At 43.2% G+C, this 21,421-nt stretch overlaps 2 non-coding genes across 2 annotated transcripts; both read left to right on the top strand.

The window, feature by feature from the left end:
• The first annotated feature begins 501 nt into the window (after positions 1-501).
• On the top strand, positions 502-608 carry LOC120266537. The gene has a single exon (XR_005538197.1). It is a non-coding gene; the product is annotated as a small nucleolar RNA R71 (small nucleolar RNA).
• Positions 609-13,833: 13,225 nt separating this feature from the next.
• On the top strand, positions 13,834-13,940 carry LOC120268041. Its single transcript, XR_005538717.1, has one exon. It is a non-coding gene; the product is annotated as a small nucleolar RNA R71 (small nucleolar RNA).
• Positions 13,941-21,421: the final 7,481 nt, after the last annotated feature.

The raw sequence follows: 21,421 nt of genomic DNA, 5'->3' as shown, positions 1-21,421 counted from the left end.
ATTAGGGTTTATGGTTTTGATTGAAAGATAGGAGACACTCCAAAAATAAAAAAAAAACCATAAGATTAGGGTTTTGATTCAAATATAGTAGGCATTCCAAAAAGAAAAAATAGTATTAGAGTTTTGCTTAAAAATGGTAGACATTTCTAATAGAAAACATCGCCAATGACGATTGGGCAATCGAAGGGAGCATGTCCTCCACCACAACCGGTGCAATTGGTCACGGTCAGCAACTCTATTCGAGCTATGAGATCTAGCTTCTTACTCAAACTCTCCACTTGGGCCGCCAATGAAGTTACCGCATCAATTTCATGGAGACCGGCCACTTTTTTCTTTTCCCTAGCATTCCACTGGTAGCTATTTAACCCCATTTCCTCAATCAATTGATGAGCCTCATTGGGGGTCTTGCTACCTAAGGTACCTCCTGCCGGCGCATCCAAGAGTTGCCATATACTCGGGTTCAAACCATTGTAGAAGGTTTGAACAATCATCCACTCCGGGAATCCGTGTTGCGGACACTTTCGCAGGAGTTCCTTGAACCTTTCCCATGTCTCAAATGGAGACTCCAATTCCAACTGCATAAAGGATGAGATCTCATTCCTAAGCTTTCCGGGAGGGAAATAACGGGCTAGAAAAGCTTCTACCATCTCCTCCCATGTAGTGATTGATGCTCTAGGTAATGAGTGTAGCCACTGCTTTGCTTTCCCCTTTAAGGAAAATGCGAAGGCTCTCAATTTGATGGCATCATCTGTCACACCATTTATCTTCGACATGTCACACACCTCGAGGAAGCTCTCTATGTGATCTGTTTGGATCCTCATCGACCAAACCGTTGAATTATCGGGATCTGCCGCAACATATGGATGAATGCCGGCTTTTAGCTCGAAGTTTTGAGTCAGTAATTGGGGGACCTGATAATACTCGATTATGTCCCCAACATCTGAAGGTCTGGCATAATCGGATAATGTTCGTTCTTGCTCATTTTGTTCTGCCATGTTTTCAGATCCTTCTATTTCCATATCATCTAGATTATACTGTTCTTGCACAGGTTCTTTCCCTTTTCTTCTAAGTGTACGTTCAAGCTCAGGGTCTCCTTCAATCAATATTGATGGATTCCCTCGGGTCATAACACTGAGCTGCACCAAAAATCAAGAAAAAAAGAAAAATCGAGCGATGATAGAATAAGAAGATATGAATTAGAATGTGTGGTAAAATAGCTAAGAAAACAAAGTGCAAAGTATCTCTACACGCCTAGCTCCCCGGCAACGGCGCCAAAAACTTGACAAGGTCCCCTTGTGTATATCCCGCAAGTGCACAGGTTTGTCGAAGTAATAATCCCGGGTGAGCGGGTATCGAATCCACATGGAGTAGGGAGTAAAGACACTTAATTCGATTCTTAGCTATGTGGAATATCAACAATGATAAGTGTGACAATGATTCAATTCTCAACAATTAAAAGCAACAAGTAAGAGAGCAAGAATAAGGAGGAAGTAAAGCAATCGATAAAGATGGGGTACTCGGATGATGCTTCACCTAGGATAATCGTTTCAACTGCAAGAACTCTCTATTATGCTTCCTAATCAATGCAATGGTGAGTCGTGGAAATCCTTACATACATAGTCCCAAATCTAAGGTCAACTATGCCTAACTCTATTCATGTCCCGGAGGAGAGATTAAATAACCTCTCAACCTCGCACTCGAATAAAGTTGCAATGAGCACTAGGGATTCCAAGTGATAAATCACTTCCTAATTATAGACCTAACCCTTTGGTCCAGGAGGAAGGTCCCTAGCCACAATTAAGACCTAGATACTAAGATCCCCTCAACGCTTCACTCACTCCCAAGGTTACCAACAAGAACTCTCAACCCTAGTGTCACTCTAGGGGAAATGTTCATACAATCAAGCATTCAAGGTTAGAACTTACAATAAAAATCAATTTATTGAGAGCATAACAAAGAAGTTTAAAGAAACAAATACATCTTAGGGTTCACAATCACCCAAGTACCCACTAGGGGTTTAGCTCTCCATGGAGCTAAGTACAATCAAAGAAATTGAATGTAAAAGCAATGAATTCATAAAGAAACCCCCTCGATGGTCGTTTCGATGGTCTTGCAGAGAGTCCTCTACTCGTCATCCAAGGATTCCCTCGTCCGGTATAGGATACGCCTCAACGGAAGCTCCCCTACCAACCTTCTTCCTCAGGAATGACAATGTTGGACCCATAGAACCTCTCCAAAACCTTGGCCAATACCCTTCAAAACCCTAGCCGAAGCCCTCTCTCAAGTTGGGGAAAAGATGGAGAAAAGAATACCAAAATCGGGGCTTAATCGGCTTTAAATATGGCTAGAATCGCGCAACTCCACAGGCGTGGATGCTACACGCGCCCGTGCGTAATTTCCACACGGGCGTGGATAATTTCCACACGCCCGTGTGGATTCTCTGTTTCTCTGATTTCTCGGCCACCGTGAGCAGTCTTTGCTCTCGATGCATCTTTCGTAGTGCTCTACTACGACCTTCGACTGAATAACTTCCCAATTTCATACTTTCATCGGGGAGTACGCAAAGCAGCGCACGTTCACGTCGTGAATCACTTGCTTCTTCAATGATATACATGTTGGTGGAGCTCCTGTTCATATATGCATAAGACGGAGTGCTCGAGTGTGACTGCCTTTGTTCCCCTCCAAATGGATGTGCTCATTCGAATGCGAGGAGGTTGGCGCACACTCTACCATCTCACACCTGATATATGTCTTCACGTTTGAACCTTAGCAAGATTTCCTCCAAAATAAGTGCATTATGATCCACATTGGCCTATTTCCTTCATACTCGGCCTCACAACCCCTATCTCGCATAAAAGTAACATAAAAACACACATATTAGTGTAAAAACATGAGAAAAGTAATGCTCAACATAAGGAATGAACACTTCGCATTCATATCGCACAAGCACTTATCAAAGGTCATCCCTTATCCCATTTACTCTATTATGACCACAAAGAACTCAAGGAATTGGAGGTAGGATAAATCACATTGGAGGGGAAAAGGGACGCTTTGCTACCTCTCGACTCACCCTCTTGACCCTCTACAATCTAGATTTGTCTAACCCTCGTGGTGTGTCACTCACTCACAAGGGTTGCCAATATGAACTCTCAATCCTAGTGTAACTCTAAGGGAGGATTTAATCAATCAAACATTCAAGATTGGAACTCAAACAAAACATCAATTAATGAAACATAATAGAAGGTTTAATGAAACAAATACATCCTAGGGTTCACAAATCCAAGTACCCACTAGGTGGTTTAGCTCTCCATGGAGCTAGTTACAATTAACAATGAAATCAAATGTAAAAACAAGTAATTCATAGAAAACCCCCTCGATAGTCGTGATGATGGTCTTGTGGAGAGGCTTCATCTCCTCCAAAGGTTGACTTGTCCTACCTAGGACACACCTTGTTGGATCAGTGCCGACGAAAGCTCTCCTAATAACCTTCTTCCAAATGGAGCGCGATGTCAAAGCCGAAAAATCTCTCTAAAAACCCTGCCAATACCTCTTAAAACCCTAGCTGCAGCCCCCTCTCAAATTTGGGAAAGAATGGAGAAAAGAATGCTGAAATCACGGCTGAATCGCTGCTTAAATAGGGCTTGAATCGGGCATCCACACGGCCCTATGGATTTGCCACAAGGGCCTGTGGAATTTCCACACTAGCATGGATAATTTCCACACACTCGTGTGGATTCTTTGGAATTCTCATTTTTTGCTAGTTGTGAACAATACCTGCTACAATAAAAATCTTGCTATCAATGTACATGCCGGGATACTCGAATGTGACTGCCTTTGTGCCCCTCCAAACCATTGTGCTAGCTTGAATACATGGAGGTTGGCACACATTCTCGCATCTTGTACCTGACTTATGCCTTCGCGTTTGACCCTTCTCAAGATTTTCTCCAAATTGTGCATTCACGATCTACATTGGCTTCTTTCTTTAACATTCGTATTCACAATCCTATATGCATGAAAGTAACACAAATGCACAACTATTAGTGCTAAAACCTGATAAAAGTAATCCTTGTCATAAGGAAAGAACACTTCGTATTCTTATCACATAAGCACTTATGAAACTCCCCCACACTTAAACTTTTGCTTATCCTCAAGCAAAAATTATAACATTGAAGAATAGACGATGGAAATATTGGAAGTGCTTGGTCTTAGGTTCACCAAAGCATACAAAGAGAGCATTCTACAAGTAAGGGAAATTTCAACATTAAATACGAAAAATCAATGCTCTAGCTAAACACTTGAATCAAAAAGGACAACAAACCAGAAATTGAGTAAGTGTGTGTACAAACACACTCAAGCCAACCCAAAGTATACTCCTCAAAGTTCTAAGTATAAAGGACTTATTTATCTACACAAAGTGACACAAACTAATAAGAAAAAGTGGTAGTAGCTTCACACATCCTCTAAGGTAGCCCTTTCCGAAGCGGCCGCTAAGGTGGCTTTCACACTTTTGAGGTGGTAGCTCTTTCTACATGGGTGGTAGCTTTTATTCATCCTATGAGATAGCTCTTTCTCTCATTAGGGCATAACTAGTATCCGACTTATGAGAGTAGCTTGATACTTCATAGGTGGTAGTTCTTTCCACCCAACATGCATAATTAAACAATAAAACTATTTTGTTCTTCTTTGTCCTTTTTCCCATTTGTTTTAATTAACAAAAAAAAAACAACTATACAACTAGTCCCTTTAACATCGAACTTGAGTTTTCAAAAGAGTTTAATGAGCGAATAGTGCAACAAGTGTCAATCCGCCAAAAATTCCTAGAAATTCAAGCAAGAACTAGAGCATGAGAGCATTCAATGTTAACAAGTCTCCTAAACTCAAGAATACAATCATTGCAACTATAGTGAACCTCCATTGGCTATTTGAGCTTGTATGTCAATCAAAACTAATATAAAAGACATGTGCACTACGAAACTCCCACCACACTTAAGTTGTACATTGTCCCTGATGTACACATGCAAGCTCACTCATAATATATGTCAATCGAGAGTATATGTGGCAGAAGCAATCAAAACAATACTCCCTTGACTCCTAGTGTTGCATTTGATGGAGCTAAATCATTGAGAGCGATGTTCCAACGGGTTGTGAAGCACACACGACCAAGTGCAAAAGCACTTCGGTCATGTCCATGACTAGTTCTCAATTCCCATACTAACAAGACCATCTGCATGCATTCACAAGGAGGTTCAGTGAATCTCAATAAAAAAAAACAACTCGAGTAAATAACAGGTAAAGCAATGAATACAACTCGATACCACAAAATGAAAAATAAACTTAGAAGGAAAGTCCTTTCTGAGTATACAAGTCTAAAATGAAATGCAAAAGTAATAAAGACAATGAAAAATAAAGTCAAGTGTCGTGTCATCAGCTGTCGGCTCTGCTGCAACTGCTGGATAATCGAATGGTGCCAGCAGATCAGGTGATGGTGATGCCGGAGGAACTAGGGGAGTCTGTGGTCACTGAACAAACGATGAGCAATGTTTTACTCAAGAATCTGATGTAGTGTGTCAAAACGTGCAATAAACTCTGTGCACTATGCGGCCTTTGTAGCTCAGACCTCCGCAATCTCTGTCCGTAACACCCCCACCCCACACTCGAGCCTCTCAAATCGATCATAATCTTGAGATGGTGAAAACATGCGTACTAGGGGTGGCTCCTCTACCACAGGAGGTGCCTCGGTCTCCATCTGTGTCGGCTAAGAACCCTCGTCCAGATCATCCTCTCCCTCTGCTACCTCTGGGTCTAGGAGTAATTAGAGCATATACACCGGACAGAACCCTGCGCACCATCCCCATCAACCTCAATGTCTCTATACCCAAGGTAAAATGTATACTCGCCTTCTTAGTCCCCTTAATCACAGTCAGAAGACCCATACCCATAACCAATCTCATGATGTAGGGGCCCGAGAAGATCACTCCTAATCTGGCATACTGCCCCTGATGTCGTAAATACTCAGTGATGATATGTCCCAGATGGATCGGTGTGCTCAGAACCATGGAATAAAGATATAGGAGTTCCTGCCGGGTCATACAACCTGATAAGTTGACAAGGTCCCCTTACGTATATCCCGCAAGTGCACGGGTTTGTCGAATTAATAAGACCGGGTGAGCGGGTATCGAATCCACAGGGAGTAGGGAGTAAAGACACTTAATTCGATTCTTAGCTATGTGGAATATCAACAATGATAAGTGTGACAATGATTCAATTCTCAACAATTAAAAAGCAACAAGTAAGAGAGCAAAAAGTAAAGAGGAGGTAAGGCAATCGATAAAGATGGGGTACTCGGATGATGCTTCACCTAGGATAATCGATTCAAGTGCAAGAACTCTCTATTATGCTTCCTAATCAATGCAATGGTGAGTCATGGAAATTCTTACATACATAGTCCCAAATCTAAGGTCAACTATGCCTAACTCTATTCATGTCCAGGAGGAGAGATTAAATAACTTCTCAACCTCGCACTCGAATAAAGTTGCAATGAGCTCTAGGGATTCCAGGTGATAAATCTCTTCCTAATTATAGACCTAACACTTTGCTCCAGACGGAAGGTCCCTAACCACAATTAAGCCCTAGATACTAAGATCCCCTCAACGGTTCATTCCGTTGCATGCGTAACAAAGCCCCAGCGGAGATTCATCCCATAGACCATTCACTCTATTATGATCGCAAAGAACTCGAGGAACGGAGGTAGAATCTATCATATCAGAGGGGAAAGGGGACACTCCTGTACCTCTCGACTCACCCTCTCAACCCTCTCCAACCTGGCTTTGTCTAACGCTCGTGGTGTGTCACTCACTCACAAGGTTACCAACAAGAACTCTCAACCCTAGTGTCACTCTAGGGGAAATGTTCATACGATCAAGCATTCAAGGTTGGAACTCACAATAAACATCAATTTATTGAAAGCATAATAAAGAAGTTCAATGAAATGAATACATCCTAGGGTTCACAATCACCCAAGTACCCACTAGGGGCTTAGCTCTCCATGGAGCTAAGTACAATCAAAGAAATCGAATGTAAAAGCAATGAATCCATAAAGAAACCCCCTTGATGGTCGTGTCGATGGTCTTGTGGAGAGTCCTCTACTTGTCGCAAGGGATCCTTTGTCCGGCCGAGGATACACCTCGCCTGATCTATACCGACGAAAGCTCTTCCAATAACCTTCTTCCAAATGATGCGCGATATCAGAGCCGTAGAACCTCTCCAAAAACCCTAGCCAATACCCCTCAAAACTCTAGCCGAAGCCCTCTCTCAAGTTGGGGAAAAGATGGAGAAAAAAATACCAAAATCGGGGCTGAATCGGCTTTAAATAGGGCTGGAATCGGGCAACTCCACGGGTGTGGGCGGTACACGCGCCCGTGCGGAATTTCTACACGGGCATGGATAATTTTCACACGCCCTTGTGGATTATCTGTTTCTCTGATTTCTCGGCCACTGTGAGCAGTCTTTGCTACAATGCATGCTTTCGCAGTTGCTCTACTACGACCTTCGACACGAATAACTTCCCAATTCCATATTTTTCATCGGGGTAAGCATAAGCGGGCACACGTTTACGTCATGAATCACTTGCTTCTTCATTGATATACATGTTGGTGGAGCTCTTGTTCTTATGTGCATAAGTCGGAATGCTCGAGTGTGACTCGCTTTTTGTGCCCCTCCAAATGGATGTGCTCACTCGAATGCGAGGAGGTTGGCACACACTCTAGCATCTCACACCTGACCTATGTCTTCGCGTTTGAACCTTAGCAAGATTTCCTCCAAAATAGGTGCATTATGATCCACATTGGCCTATTTCCTTCATACTCGGCCTCACAACCCTACCTGCATAAAAGTAACATAAAAACACACATATTAGTGTAAAAACCTGAAAAAGTAATGCTCAACATAAGGAATGAACACTTCGCATTCATATCGCACAAGCACTTATCAAACTCCCCCACACTTAAGCTTTTGCTTGTCCTTAAGCAAACATTAAAGCATTCTGTGCATCAATGAAGAAAATATTGAAAGTGCTTGGCCTTAGGTTCACCGAGGCATACAAAGAAAGTATTCTACAAGTATGGAAAATTTCAACACTAAATACGAAAATCAATGCTCTAGCTAAAAACTTGAATAAAAAAGAACAACAAAACCGAATTTCGTGTATGTGTGTGAACTCACTCAAAGCAACCCAAAGTATACTCCTCAATGCTTAAGTACAAGGGACTTATTTATCTACAAAAGTGACAAAAATTTTAAAAGATGGTACTAGCTTCACACATCCTCTAAAGTAGCCCTTTCCAAAGCGGCCTCTAAGGTGGCTTTCACACTTTCGAGGTGGTAGCTCTTTCTACCCGATTGACAACTTTCACTCATCCTATGAGATAGCTCTTTCTCTCATTAGGACATAACTAGTATCCGACTTGTGAGAGTAGCTTCATACTTCATAGGTGGTAGCTCTTTCCACCCAACAAATACAAATAAACAATAAAACTATTTTGTTCCTTCTTTTAATTTTCATTTTTTTTAATTTAGCAAAAGAAGTAAACCTAACTAGTCCCTTTAACATCGAACATGAGTTTCCAATAGAGTTCAGAGAGTGAGTAGTGCACTAAGTGTAAATCGGGCAAAAATTCCTAAAATTTCAAGCAAAAACTAGAGCATGAAAACATTCAATGTTAACAATTCTCCTAGACTTAAGAATACAATAATTGCAACTAAGGTGAACCGCCATTGGCTATGTGAGCATATATCAATCAAGAACAATAGAAAAGATGTGCGCATTATGAAACTCCCCCCCCATACTTAAGTTATACATTGTCCTCAATGTACACATGCAAGCTCACTCAAAATATACCATTCAAAAATAGATGTGGGAGAAGCAGTCAAAACAATACTCCCCTGACTCCTAGTGTTGCGTTTGATGAAGCTAATTCATTGGGAGTAGTGTCCAACGGGTTGTGAAGCTCACACGGCCAAGTGCCAAAGCACCTTGGCCGTGCCCATAACTAAGTCTCAATTCCAAAGATGACAAGACCATCTGCACGCATACACGAGGGGGTTCAGTGAAGCTCAAGAAAAACAAAAATAACTCGAGTGTATAAAAGATGAAGCAATGAATACAACTTGGTAAATGCAACATAACATAAACTCAGAAGGACAAAATCCTTTATGAGTGAACAAGTCTAAAAACAAGAAAATAGAATAAAGTAAAATGCACGAAAGGAAATAAAAAGTCAAGTGTCGGAGTCACTCTCTGGCTGCTGTGCTGCTGCTGCTGCTGAGGTGTCATATAGTGGGTCCTCCGGTGCTAGGGTCGAGGATGGAGGTGCTGGAGGAACTGAGGATCTGGGTCTCAGGAGATCTCGAAGGACTTCGAATCGGTTCATAACATATGTGTACTGAGCCGACTACACAGCCCTGAGCTCCACTATCTCAGTCCGCATCTCTCTAACATCGGTCTCCAGCCACTCAATACGGTCATAGGGCTCGAGTGCCGGTGCTACTGAGAAGATGGAGGAGTCTGCTGGACACCCCAGCAGTATCTCCTTCAGCTCCCTGCTGGTCTCGGTAGTCATGAGTGACAATATAAACCCCTGGCCCAAACCTTCGTACCAACCCCATCATCCTGATCGTATCGAACGCAAGAGGAGTGGGCACAACTGTCCTCTCAGCACTATGTTGAGCGTCGCCCAAACCCATTCCCAAAATGAATATGGTTATATAAGGGCCAGCAAATAGTAGACCCACTCTCGTCGAATGACCACAGTGCTTTGCAAAAACATACGCTAGAATGCACCCTAAGTAAAGTGGTACATTGCGGGCCATGGAGTATAAGAAAAGCAGATCCAGCCTTGTCATAGTGGCTGTGTTATCTGCTCAACCTGTCATGGACCTACTGATGACTGCGTGCACGTATCTGTAATTGAACCGGGATAAACTAGAGGCCTTCGACAATCCCGGTTCGTACTCCCCACGTCCACACAAAATCCTATACGCATTATATAGATTGACTGACACTGAAAAGTCTACTGGTAGTCGGCCATACTCCATTGTACCTGTATAAGCGACATCGTACGGGCCCGTCCCTAATCGAAAACTTCGATGATGCTCATGGAGAATGGATGTCCGAATGCCCAAAAGCTAGTATCGCCTCCGTAGTGTCAACTCTCCCATGCGAGCAATCGAAACTCAAAGGACGCTAAAACCTCTAGCGTCGGTCTGGCGATAAGCTGGCTCACTAATCGTCGCTGACCTCCTCCGACTTCCCCATCGCCCAGACATCTCATCAATCTCATTAATTACCTCGTCACCCTCTTTGAATATCTCGAAGCACTTGTACATCCGTGAAGCAAGTCCGACCAAACCCAAGTCTTGAAAGTCTCTGAGCGAGCCCCGATGCTCGGGGTTCGAGAATTCCACATGTATCGGCTCGGGTGAGGGTGAGTCCGAGGCGCTTCACTTCGTTCTTCTTCGGCGAGGTGCCATATCGTAGTGCAAAAGAAGAAAACAATCAAAAAAATCTCGAAGCAATATCTGCGAGAATTCCACAGGGCCTGTGGAAATTACCCACGCCGTGTGGATCTGCAGAGCGTGAAACTCCCGCACGGGTGCACAACAAATCTTAACAATTCAAATTAAGACCACTTCTAAAACCTTACTACACATCCATCATCCATGAAAATTCGCATTTAAAAGTATTCAATCCGTGAAAAACCATAATTGGCAAAGAAAAAGGATAAAAAGTTTACTGAAGAGATGAATATGAAAACTTCTGAAATTCGGTAAGATTTGGAAAGAAAATTCCTCCAAACAGCGATGAAGGGTCGAAAAGATGATCGGGAACCATTTTTCGGCGACTAGAGATGAAGAATGAGACAGATCACAAGGTTTTTAAGGAGAAAATCATATCTCTTGGAATTCTGTGTATCCCCACGGGCGTGTGGAAATTAGCCACGCCCGTGCGCCTCACTTCGAGAGCGCCACAGGGGCGTATACACGTCCCTGTGCTTTCTCCGGAAAACGCTCCTTTGACTCTGACTGCTCTCACACGGGTGTGCCGAAATTACCCACGCTCGTGCGCCCGACCCACAGGGACAGATGCACGCCCACAGCAGCTTCACTGGACATCCGAGAAAAAAATATCAAGTCTTACACACGCCCGTGCGGAAATTCTCCACGGGCGTGGATATTTACATGCTCAACTCACAGGGGTAGCAGCACACCCCTGTGTTTTCTCGGGATGGAGGGAACACCCTGCAGAGTTCTGCACGGGCCTGCGGAAATTACCCATGCCCGTGTGTGGTTCACAAGGTCAGCCACAGGGGCGAGTCCACGCCCCTGTGTGCTCTCGGGAAAAATCGCCCCAACTCTGCGGGGAGTTTACGCCCGTCGTGAGAATTACCCATGGGCGTGCGCCCGGTTACATGGTCGTTCGATAGGCAATCTCATGCCCTGTGCCTTCTCCGGATGAGCTCGCGAGTATACACCCGAGCGCGTGGAAATTCCACACGCCCTGGGTGTGTTTCTCTGGATGACTTAGAAAAACCTGCAGGCTCTGCAGAACTATTATGAACATGTGTACACACTTAGAGCCTGCTATATTATGCAAAATTTACCAGATAAAAACACGAAATAGAAGTCAAACGACCAAACTTCGCCAACTCTCAACAAAACACACAATGAGTTCTTTTAAAAACCCACAACAACATCGCAGCACAAGCACTTAAAAATTGAAACACCAACACTTAACAGTTTATTCATGAAAACAAACTAAACTAAAAGGTGCGAGAACAATAAACACTTGGGTTGCCTCCCAAGAAGCTCTTGTTTAACGTCACTAAGCTTGACGTATCTTTCTTACCTCACAGGGGTTCATAAATGAAGATTACCCTCTTACCCATGGCTTGAAAGCATGATGAGCAAAGTCTCTTGAGGGTAGAGGGTGTACTCTCGGGCTTCGGATCACCTAGCAATGGTTCGTCCAACTTCCTTGGCTCATGTACGTCTCCAACAATCTTGGAACGTTTTCGGTGCCGTCTCCGATCCCTCTTCATTTTCTGGAGCACCGTCTTCAAGGTCCCCGGGGTAGATGTTTCTTCTCCAGTTGAACCAAGCATCATTACTTCTTCATTGCTCTTATCTTGGTCGAATAAACCTTCATATGGATCCAGGTTAAACATTTCCTGCACATATTCATCAACAAGCTCATCAGTAGTGTCTAGAAAGTATAAAGTGTCATCGAAATCAAGAGAATGCCGCATGGCTTCAGCAAGGCGGTATGTGAGCTTGTCATCTCCAACTCTCAATGTGAGCTCTCCGTCGTCCATGTCAATCAATGCTTTGGAAGTCCGCAAGAACGGTCTCCCAATTATCAAGGGTACATCCGCATCCTCATCGACATCTAGCACTACAAAGTCAACCAGAAAATGTACTTGTCCACCTTGACAAGCACGTCTTCAATGATGCCTCTCGGATGTCGTACTGTTTGGTCCGCCAATTGTAAAGTCATCCGAGTAGGCCTAGGCTTTCCTAAGCTTAGCTTTTGGAAGAAAGTATATGGCATGATATTGATACTTGCCCCTGAATCCGCCAATGCCATTTCCTCACCTAAGTTGTCGATGTTACACGGAATGATGAAGCTTCCCGGGTCTTTCTTCTTGTTCGGCATGTTCTTTTACAACACCGCCGAGCATGAAGCATCTAGCACCACTGAAGCACTCTCCTCCAATTTCCTCTTGTTGGTCTATAGGTCTTTCAGGAACTTCACGTACTTAGGCATTTGAGCCAATGCCTCTACAAAAGGAATATTGATGTGGAGTTGCTTGAACAGACTCAGGAACTTCTTATACTGTTCATCCCCTTGGTCATTCTTCAATCAAGAGGGGTAAGGGATTCTTGGCTTGAATGGTGGGGGTGCACCTCTTTCGCATTGTTTATTCCCTCCTCAACCTCTACAACCTTGGGTGCATGATCTTTCGGCTTTTCACTCGGAAGCCTCCTTTCAACCTCACGACCACTTTTAAAGTGATCACCTTCATATGTTCTCTAGGATTGGTTTCTGTGTTGCTTGGTAAACTTCCATGTGGCCTTTCGGAGAGAGACTTAGCAATTTGCCCCACTGATTTTTCAAGGTTGTGCAAGGAGGCGGTGTGATTGCAGTGTAGCCTCGGCTGATTCAAACCTTGTATTTGTCGATTGAACAAATCTAGCCAAGTGCTTCTTCAAATCTATCATTCGGGTTTTCCAAGCACGAGAGTTCTATTTTTCCACTTGAGGGGCTTGTTGCTGTTGTTGGAAACCCGATGGCCCCATGGACATCTGTGGTCCTTGATTACTCCATGAAAAATTGGGATGATTCTTCCAACTTTGAATTGTAGTTGTTCTCTGTATGGATTCCCTTGAGGTCTCGTGCCATTACCTACAAATTCAGCGTTCTCAAGCGAAGAAACATCACCAATAACGATTGGGCAATCGGAGGGAGCATGCCCTTCACCACAACCGGTGCAATTGGGCACGGCCGCAACTCTATTCGAAGCTATAAGATCTAGCTTCTTACTCAAACTCTCCACTTGGGCCGCCAATGAAGTTACCGCATCAATTTCATGGAGACCCGGCCACTTTTTATTCTCCCTAGCATTCCATCTGGTAGCTATTTAACCCCATTTCCTTAATCAATTGACTGAGCCTCATCGGGGTCTTGCTACCCTAAGGTACCTCCTTGCCGCATCCAAGAGTTTCCTTGTACTCGGGGTTCAAACCATTGTAGAAGGTTTGAACAATCATCCACTTTGGAATCCATGTTGCGGACACTTTCGCAGGAGTTCCTTGAACCTTTCCCATGTCTCAAATAGAGACTCCAATTCCAATTGCACAAAGGATGAGATCTCATTCCTAAGATTTGCTGATTTTGCAGGAGGGAAATAACGGGCTAGAAAAGCTTCTACCATCTCTTCCCATGTAGTGATTGATGCTCTAGGTAATGAGTGTAGCCACTGCTTTGCTCTCCCCTTTAAAGAAAATGGGAAGGCTCTCAATTTGATGGCATCATACGTCACACCATTTATCTTTAGCATGTCGCACACCTCGAGAAAGATCTCTATGTGACTGTTTAGATCCTCATCGGCCAAACCGTTGAATTGTGCGGACTGCTGCAACATATGGATGAATGCCAGCTTTAGCTCAAAGTTCTGAGCTGTAATTTAGGGACGCACAATACTCGATCGTGTCCCCAACGCTGAAGGTCTGGCATAATTGGATAGTGTTCGTTGTTGTTCATTTTGTTCTGCCATGTTTTCAGATCCTTCTACTTCCATATCAGCTGGATTATGTTGTTCTTGCACGGGTTCTTTCCCTTTTTCTTCTAAAGTATGCGTTCAAGCTCAAGGTCTCCTTCAATCAATATTGATGGATTCCCTCGGGTCATAACCTGGAGCTGCACCAAAAAGAAAGAAAAAGACAATCGGATCGATGATAGAATAAGAAGATATGAATTAGAATGTGTGGTGAAATAGCTAAGAAAAACAAAGTGCAAAAGTATCACTAAGCCCGACTCCCGACAGCGGTGCCAAAAACTTGATAAGATCCCTTGCGTATATCCGCATAAGTGCATGGGTTTGTTGAAGTAATAATCCCGGGTGAGCCGGTATTGAATCCACGAGGGAGTAGGGAGTAAAGACACTTAGTCGATTCTTAGCTATGTGGAATGTCAACAATGATAAGTGTGATAATGATTCAATTCTCAACAATTAAAAGCAACAAGTAAGAGAGCAAAAGTAAGGAGGAGGTAAGGCAATCGATAAAGATGAGGTACTCGGATGATGCTTCACCTAGGATAATCGTTTCAAGTGCAAGAACTCTCTATTATGCTTTCTAATCAATGCAATGGTAAGTCGTGGAAATTCTTACATACATAGTCCCAAATCTAAGGTCAACTATGCCTAACTCTATTCATGTCCCGGAGGAGAGATTAAATAACCTCTCAACCTCCCACTCGAATAAATTTGCAATGAGCTCTAGGGATTCCAGGTGATAAATCTCTTCCTAATTATAGACCCTAACCCTTTGGTCGAGCGGATGGTCCTAACCACAATTAACCCCTAGATACGAAGATCCCTCAGCGCTTCACTCCGTTGCTGCCCTAACTAAGCCCCGGTGGAGGTTCACCCCTTAGACCATTCACTCTATTATGGCGCAAAGAACTCGAGGAGCGGAGGTAGAATCTATCACGTCGGAGGGGAAATGGGGACTCTGTACCTCTCGACTCACCCTCTCAACCCTCTCCAACCCTAGCTTTTGTCTAGCAGCTCGTGGTGTGTCACTCACTCACAAGGTTACCAACAAGAACTCTCAACTCTAGTGTCACTCTAGGGGAAATGTTCATACGATCAAGCATTCAAGGTTGGAACTCACAATAAACATCAATTTATTGAAAACATAACAAAGAAGTTCAATGAAACGAATACATCCTAGGGTTCACCATCACCCAAGTCCCACTAGGGGTTTAGCTCTCCATGGAGCTAAGTACAATCAAAGAAATCGAATGTAAAAGCAATTAATCCATAAAGAAACCCCCTCGATGATCGTGTCAATGGTCTTGTGGAGAGTTATCTACTCGTCGCAAGGGATCCTTTGTCCGGCCTAGGATACACCTCGCCGGATCGATGCCGACGAAAGCTCTCCCAATAACCTTCTTCCAAACGACACGCGATGTCAGAGCCTTATAACCTCTCCAAAAACCCTAGCCAATACCCCTCAAAACTCTAGCCGAAGTCCTCTCTCAAGTTAGGGAAAAGATGGAGAAAAGAATACCAAAATCGGTGCTGAATCGGCTTTAAATAGGGCTGGAATCGGGCGACTCCACGGGCGTGGGCGGTACACACACCCGTGAGGAATTTCCACACGGGTGTGGATAATTTCCACACGCCCGTGTGGATTCTCTGTTTCTCTGGTTTCTCGGCCAGCTGTGAACAGTGCTGCTACAGTGCATGCTGCAGCGTTGCTGTAGTGCTCTACTACAGCCTTCGACCTGAATAAATTCCCAATTACATATTTTTATCGGGGTAACACAAACGGGCACACGTTTACATCGTGAATCACTTGCTTCTTCATTGATATACATGTTGGTGGAGCTCTTGTTCTTATGTGCGTAAGTCGAAATGCTCGAGTGTGACTGCCTTTGTGCCCCTCCAAATTGATGTGCTCACTCGAATGCGACGAGGTTGGCACACACTCTAGCATCTCACACCTGACCTATGTCTTCGCGTTTGAACCTTAGCAAGATTTCCTCCAAAATAAGTGCATTATGATCCACATTGGCCTAATTCCTACATACTCGGCCTCACAACCCTACCTGCATAAAAGTAACATAAAAACACACATATTAGTGTAAAACCTGAGAAAAGTAATGCTCAACATAAGGAATGAACAATTCGCATTCATATCGCATAAGCACTTATCATAAGTGCTTGTGTGATAATAATGCGAAGTGTTCTTCACTTATAATGAGCATTAAGTTTATTAGGTTTTAGCGATAATACTTGTGCATTTGTGTTACTTTCATGCATATAGGATTGTGAAGTCGAATGTTAAAAAAGAAACCAATGTAGATCATGAACGCACTATTTGGAGGAAATCTTGAGAAGGGTGAAAAGCGAACATATAAGTCAGGTTCAAGATGCGAGAATGTGTACCAACCTCCATGTATTGAAGCTAGCATAATGGTTTGGAGTGGCACAAAGGCGAGACATTCGGCTATCCTGGCTTGTGCATTAATAGTAGGATTTTCTATAATGAGGCCAGTTATTGAAAAAAGCAAAGCGATCTACGACGTAAACATGTGCCCGTTGATGTTATCTCGATGAAAAAATGGATTCAGGAGTGTTTCGGGCTGGCATTGCAGAGTATTGTAGCAAACAATGTAGCAAATTATTGTAGTAGGTACTTTTTCATAGCGGCCGAAAAAGCAATTCCGAAATCCACACTAGCGTGTGGAAATTATCCACGCCCTGCGAGAAATTCCCTCTGCCGTCGCGGCAAATCCAAAGGCGTGTGGATGCCCGATTTCGGCCCCTATTTAAGCGCTGATTCAACCCCGATTTCAGCATTCTTTTCTTCATTCTTTCCCAAACTTGAGAGGAGGTTGCGGCTAGGGTTTTGAGAGGTATTGGTAGGGTTTTTTGAGAGGTTTTTTAGCTTCAACATTGCGCACCACTTGGAAGAAGGTTGTGGGAGAGCTTTCATCGGCACTAATCGGCGGTGTGTCCTAGGGCGGACAAAGAGACTTCTTTGGAGGAGATGAGGCTTCTCCACAAGACCATCATCATCACTATCAAGGGTGTTTTCTATGGATTACTTGCTTTTACATTCGATTGCATTGTTGATTGTAACTAGCTCCATGGAGTGCTAAACCCCTAGTGGAGTACTTGACTTTCAGTGAACCTTAGGGATGTATTTGTTTCATTAAACCTTCTATTATATTTTCATTAATTGATGTTTTATTTGAGTTCCAATCTTGAATGTTTGATTGAATGAATCCTCCCTTAGAGTGACACTATGGTTGAGAGTTCATATTAGTAAGTCTTGTGGTGAGTGACCACCCTGAGGGTTGAGACAAAAGCTAGATTGGAGAGGGTTAAAGGGTAGAGTGGAGAGGTAGCGGAGCGTCCCCTTTCCCCTCTGATGTGATTTATACTACCTCCTATTCCTTTAGTTATTTCCGGTTATAGTAGAGTGAATGGGCTGAGGATGACCTTCCGTTCGCGACTTAGTTGTAGAGAGCAACGAGAGTGAAGCGTTAGTGATTTTTAGCATCTACGGCTTAATTCTGACTATGGACCTCTCAACTGGACCAAAGGTTTAGGTCTATATCTAGGTAGAGGGTTTACCACTTGGAATCCGTAGAATTCCATGCGATTCTATCTGAGTTCGAGGTGTTGAAATTATCTGATTTCTCTTCCAGGACATGGTATAGAGTTAGTCACCGTCGACCTTAAATTTGGGACCGTGTATTGAAGGATTTCCACAGCTTATTAATGCATAAGTTAGGAGACATAATAGTTGGTTTTGCACTTGAAACGATTGTACTAGGCGGAACAATATCCTAGTACTCCATTTATATCGATTGCCTTATCTCTCCCTTTACTTTGTGCTTTTTCTTTCTTGTTTTTATTCTTGATTACATTTCATCTTATCAACATAATCATTATTCATCTTCACTTGGTTAGGAAATAATTTAAGTATTTCTTTCTTGCCTATTATGCGACAAACCCGTACACTTGCGGGACATGCACAAGGGGCGTTGCCAAGTTTTTGACGCCGTTGCCGGGGAGTAGGTGTTTAGAGATACTTTGCACCGTGTTTTCTAAGCTATTCGTTCATTCATTCTATTTCACATCTTCTTTTTCTATCATCATTCTGATTTGTTCTTCTTCTTTTGGTACAGCTCCAGGTTATGACTCGAGGGAATCCTTCAATATTAATTAAAAAAGATCTCGAACTCAAATGTACACTATGAAGAAAAGGGAAAGAACCTGTGCAAGAACCATCAAATCTAGCTGAAGTGGATGTTGGAGGATCTGGCAACATGTCTGAGCAAAAATGAGCAGCGAGACATTAGGGCGATTATGCTGGGACCATCGATCTTGGGGACATAATCTAACATTGTGTGACCCCTAATTATTGCTTTGAACTTTGAGTTGAAACCAACATTTATCCAGATGATTCATCAGTCAGCGCAGTTCAATGGTTTGACCGATGAGGATCCAAACGACCGCGACAGAAAACTTCTTGGAAGTTTGTGATATCTCGAAAGATTAACGGTGTATCGGATAATGCTATTAGATTGAGGGCTTTCCCATTTTCTCTAAATGGAAGAGCCAAGCGATGGCTTTATTCCTTGCCAAAAGCATCCATCACGACTTGGAATGAGATGGTGAGCTTTTCTTGCTAGATACTTCCCTCTGGGAAAGTTGGCCATACTTACGCAATGAGATATCCTTGTTAGATGCAGATGGAATTGGAATCATTGTTTGACACATGGGAGCATTTCAAGGACCTTTTGCATAGGTTCCCACAACAAAGATTTCCCGAATGGATGATCATTCAAACTTCCTATAATTGGTTAAATCCGAGTACAAGGAAATTACTAGATGCTGCCGTGGGAGGTATAATGCGGAGTAAAACCTCAGAAGAAGCCCAACAGTTAGTAGAAGACATGGCCATGAACAGTTATCAGTGGAATGCGTAGGAAAGGAAAAAGGTGGCCAGGCTCCATGAAATAGATGCAGTCACTTCTTTGGCAGCACAAATGGAATCATTGAGTAAGAAGTTAGACCTTCTAACTTTGAATAGAGTGGCGGCCGTGACTACTTGCACCGGGTGTGGCGGAGGACATGATTCCTCTAATTTCCTGATCTCTATTGGTGATGTATCTTTAGTGGAGAAAGTTGACTTTGTAGGTAATGCAATGAGGAACCAAGGTAATCCATATAGCAACACCCTCAATCGGGGTTGGAAGTATCATCCCAACTTTTCGTGGAGCAACCAAGGACAACCAAAGGCATGGCTCCACAGGGTTTCCAACAACAACAAGCCCCAAACATGGACAATAGAGTGTCCGGCTTTGAAACCTGAATAAACGACTTCGAGAAAGCCTTGACTAGATTTGTGCAATTATCGGATCTGGGGTTCCAATCGATTAGAAATACTTTTGCAACCACACCGCTTCATTACACAACCTAGAAAATCAAGTAGGTCAAATTGCGAAGCCCTTATCGGAAAGACCACAGGCAAGCTTGCCAAGCAATATTGATAAGTGCTCGGCGATAAGAATATGAAGTGTTCTTTCCTTTTTGTTGAGCATTACTTTTTCTTTGGTTTTAATGCTAATATGGGTATATTTATGTTACTTTCATCGCGGTAGGGTTGTGAGGGCCGATTATGATGAGAAGAAGCTAATGTGGGTCGTAATGCCCTAATTTGGAGAAAAAATTTTGCTAAGGTTCAAATCAGAAGACATAGGTCGGGGTTCCGGATGCAGAATGTGTGCCAACACTCCTCATACTCGAGGTTAGCACAACTATTTGGAGGCACAATTGCGGTCACATTCAAGCATTACGACTTGTGCATATAGAACAAGATGTCCACAAACATATACATTATTAAAAGAAGAAAAGAGATCCATGATGTAAATGTGTGCCCGTTTGCATTACCTCGATGAAAATATAAATGACAAGGTCCCCTTGCGTATATCGCGCAAAGTGTATGCGGGTTCAGTCGAGTAATAATCTCGGATGAGCGGGTATCGAATCCACGGGGAATAGGGAATAAAAATACTTAATCGATTCTTAGCTATGTGAAGGTCGAGTAGTGATAAGTGTGAAAATGATTCAATTCTCAAAAGTAAAAACAACAAGTAAGAGAGCACGAGAAAAGGAGGAGGTAAGGCAATCAATAAAGATGGGGTACTCGGATAGATGACTGCGCTAAGATAATTGTTTCAAGTGCAAGAACCCCTATTATGCTTCCTAATCGATGCAATGGTGAGTCGGTGGAAATCCTTAATCACATAGTCCCAAATCTAAGGTCAACTATGCCTAACTCTATACATGTCCCGGAGGAGAGATTAGATAACCTCTCAACCTCCTTTTCGAATAGAGTTGCAAAGAGCTCTAGGGATTCAAGTGATAAATCTCTTCCTAATTATAGACCTAACCCCTTTGGTCCAAGTGGAAGGTCCTTAACCACAATTAAGCCCTAGATACTAAGATCACCTCAACGCTTCACTCCGTTGTATGCAGCGCAACTAAGCCCCGGCGGAGGGTCATCCCTTAGACCATTCACCCTATCTATGGATGCAAGAACTTGAGGAGCAGTGAGAATCTATCATCGTCAGGGAGGAAGGGGACGCTCTATACCTCTCGACTCACACTCTCAACCCTCTCAACCTAGCTTTGTCTAGCGGCTCGGGGTGTGTCACTTACTCACAAGGGTTACCAACAAGAACTCTCAACCCTGAGTGTCACTCTGGGGAAATGTCCATACAATCAAGCATTCAAGGTTTGGAACTCACAATAAACATCAATTAATTGAAAGCATAATAAAGAGATTCAATGAAACAAATACATCCTAGGGTTCACAAATACCCAAGTACCCACTAGGGGTTTAGCTCTCCATGGAACTAAGTACAATCAAAGACATAGAATGTAAAAGCAATGAATCCATAAAGAAACCCAGTCGATGGTCGTATCGATGGTCTTATGGAAAGTCCTCTACTCATCGTCCAAGGATTCCCTCATCCGGTATAGGATACGCATCGACGGAAGCTCCCCTGCCAACCTTCTTCCTAAGGAATGACGATGTCGGAGCCGTAGAACCTCTCCAA

The sequence above is a fragment of the Dioscorea cayenensis genome, chromosome 1 (genome assembly GCF_009730915.1).
Source record: "Dioscorea cayenensis subsp. rotundata cultivar TDr96_F1 chromosome 1, TDr96_F1_v2_PseudoChromosome.rev07_lg8_w22 25.fasta, whole genome shotgun sequence".
NCBI classification, from domain to species: domain Eukaryota; kingdom Viridiplantae; phylum Streptophyta; class Magnoliopsida; order Dioscoreales; family Dioscoreaceae; genus Dioscorea; species Dioscorea cayenensis.
The sequence above is the reverse complement of the archived record's forward strand: the minus strand, read 5'-3'. Positions and strand labels throughout refer to the sequence as shown.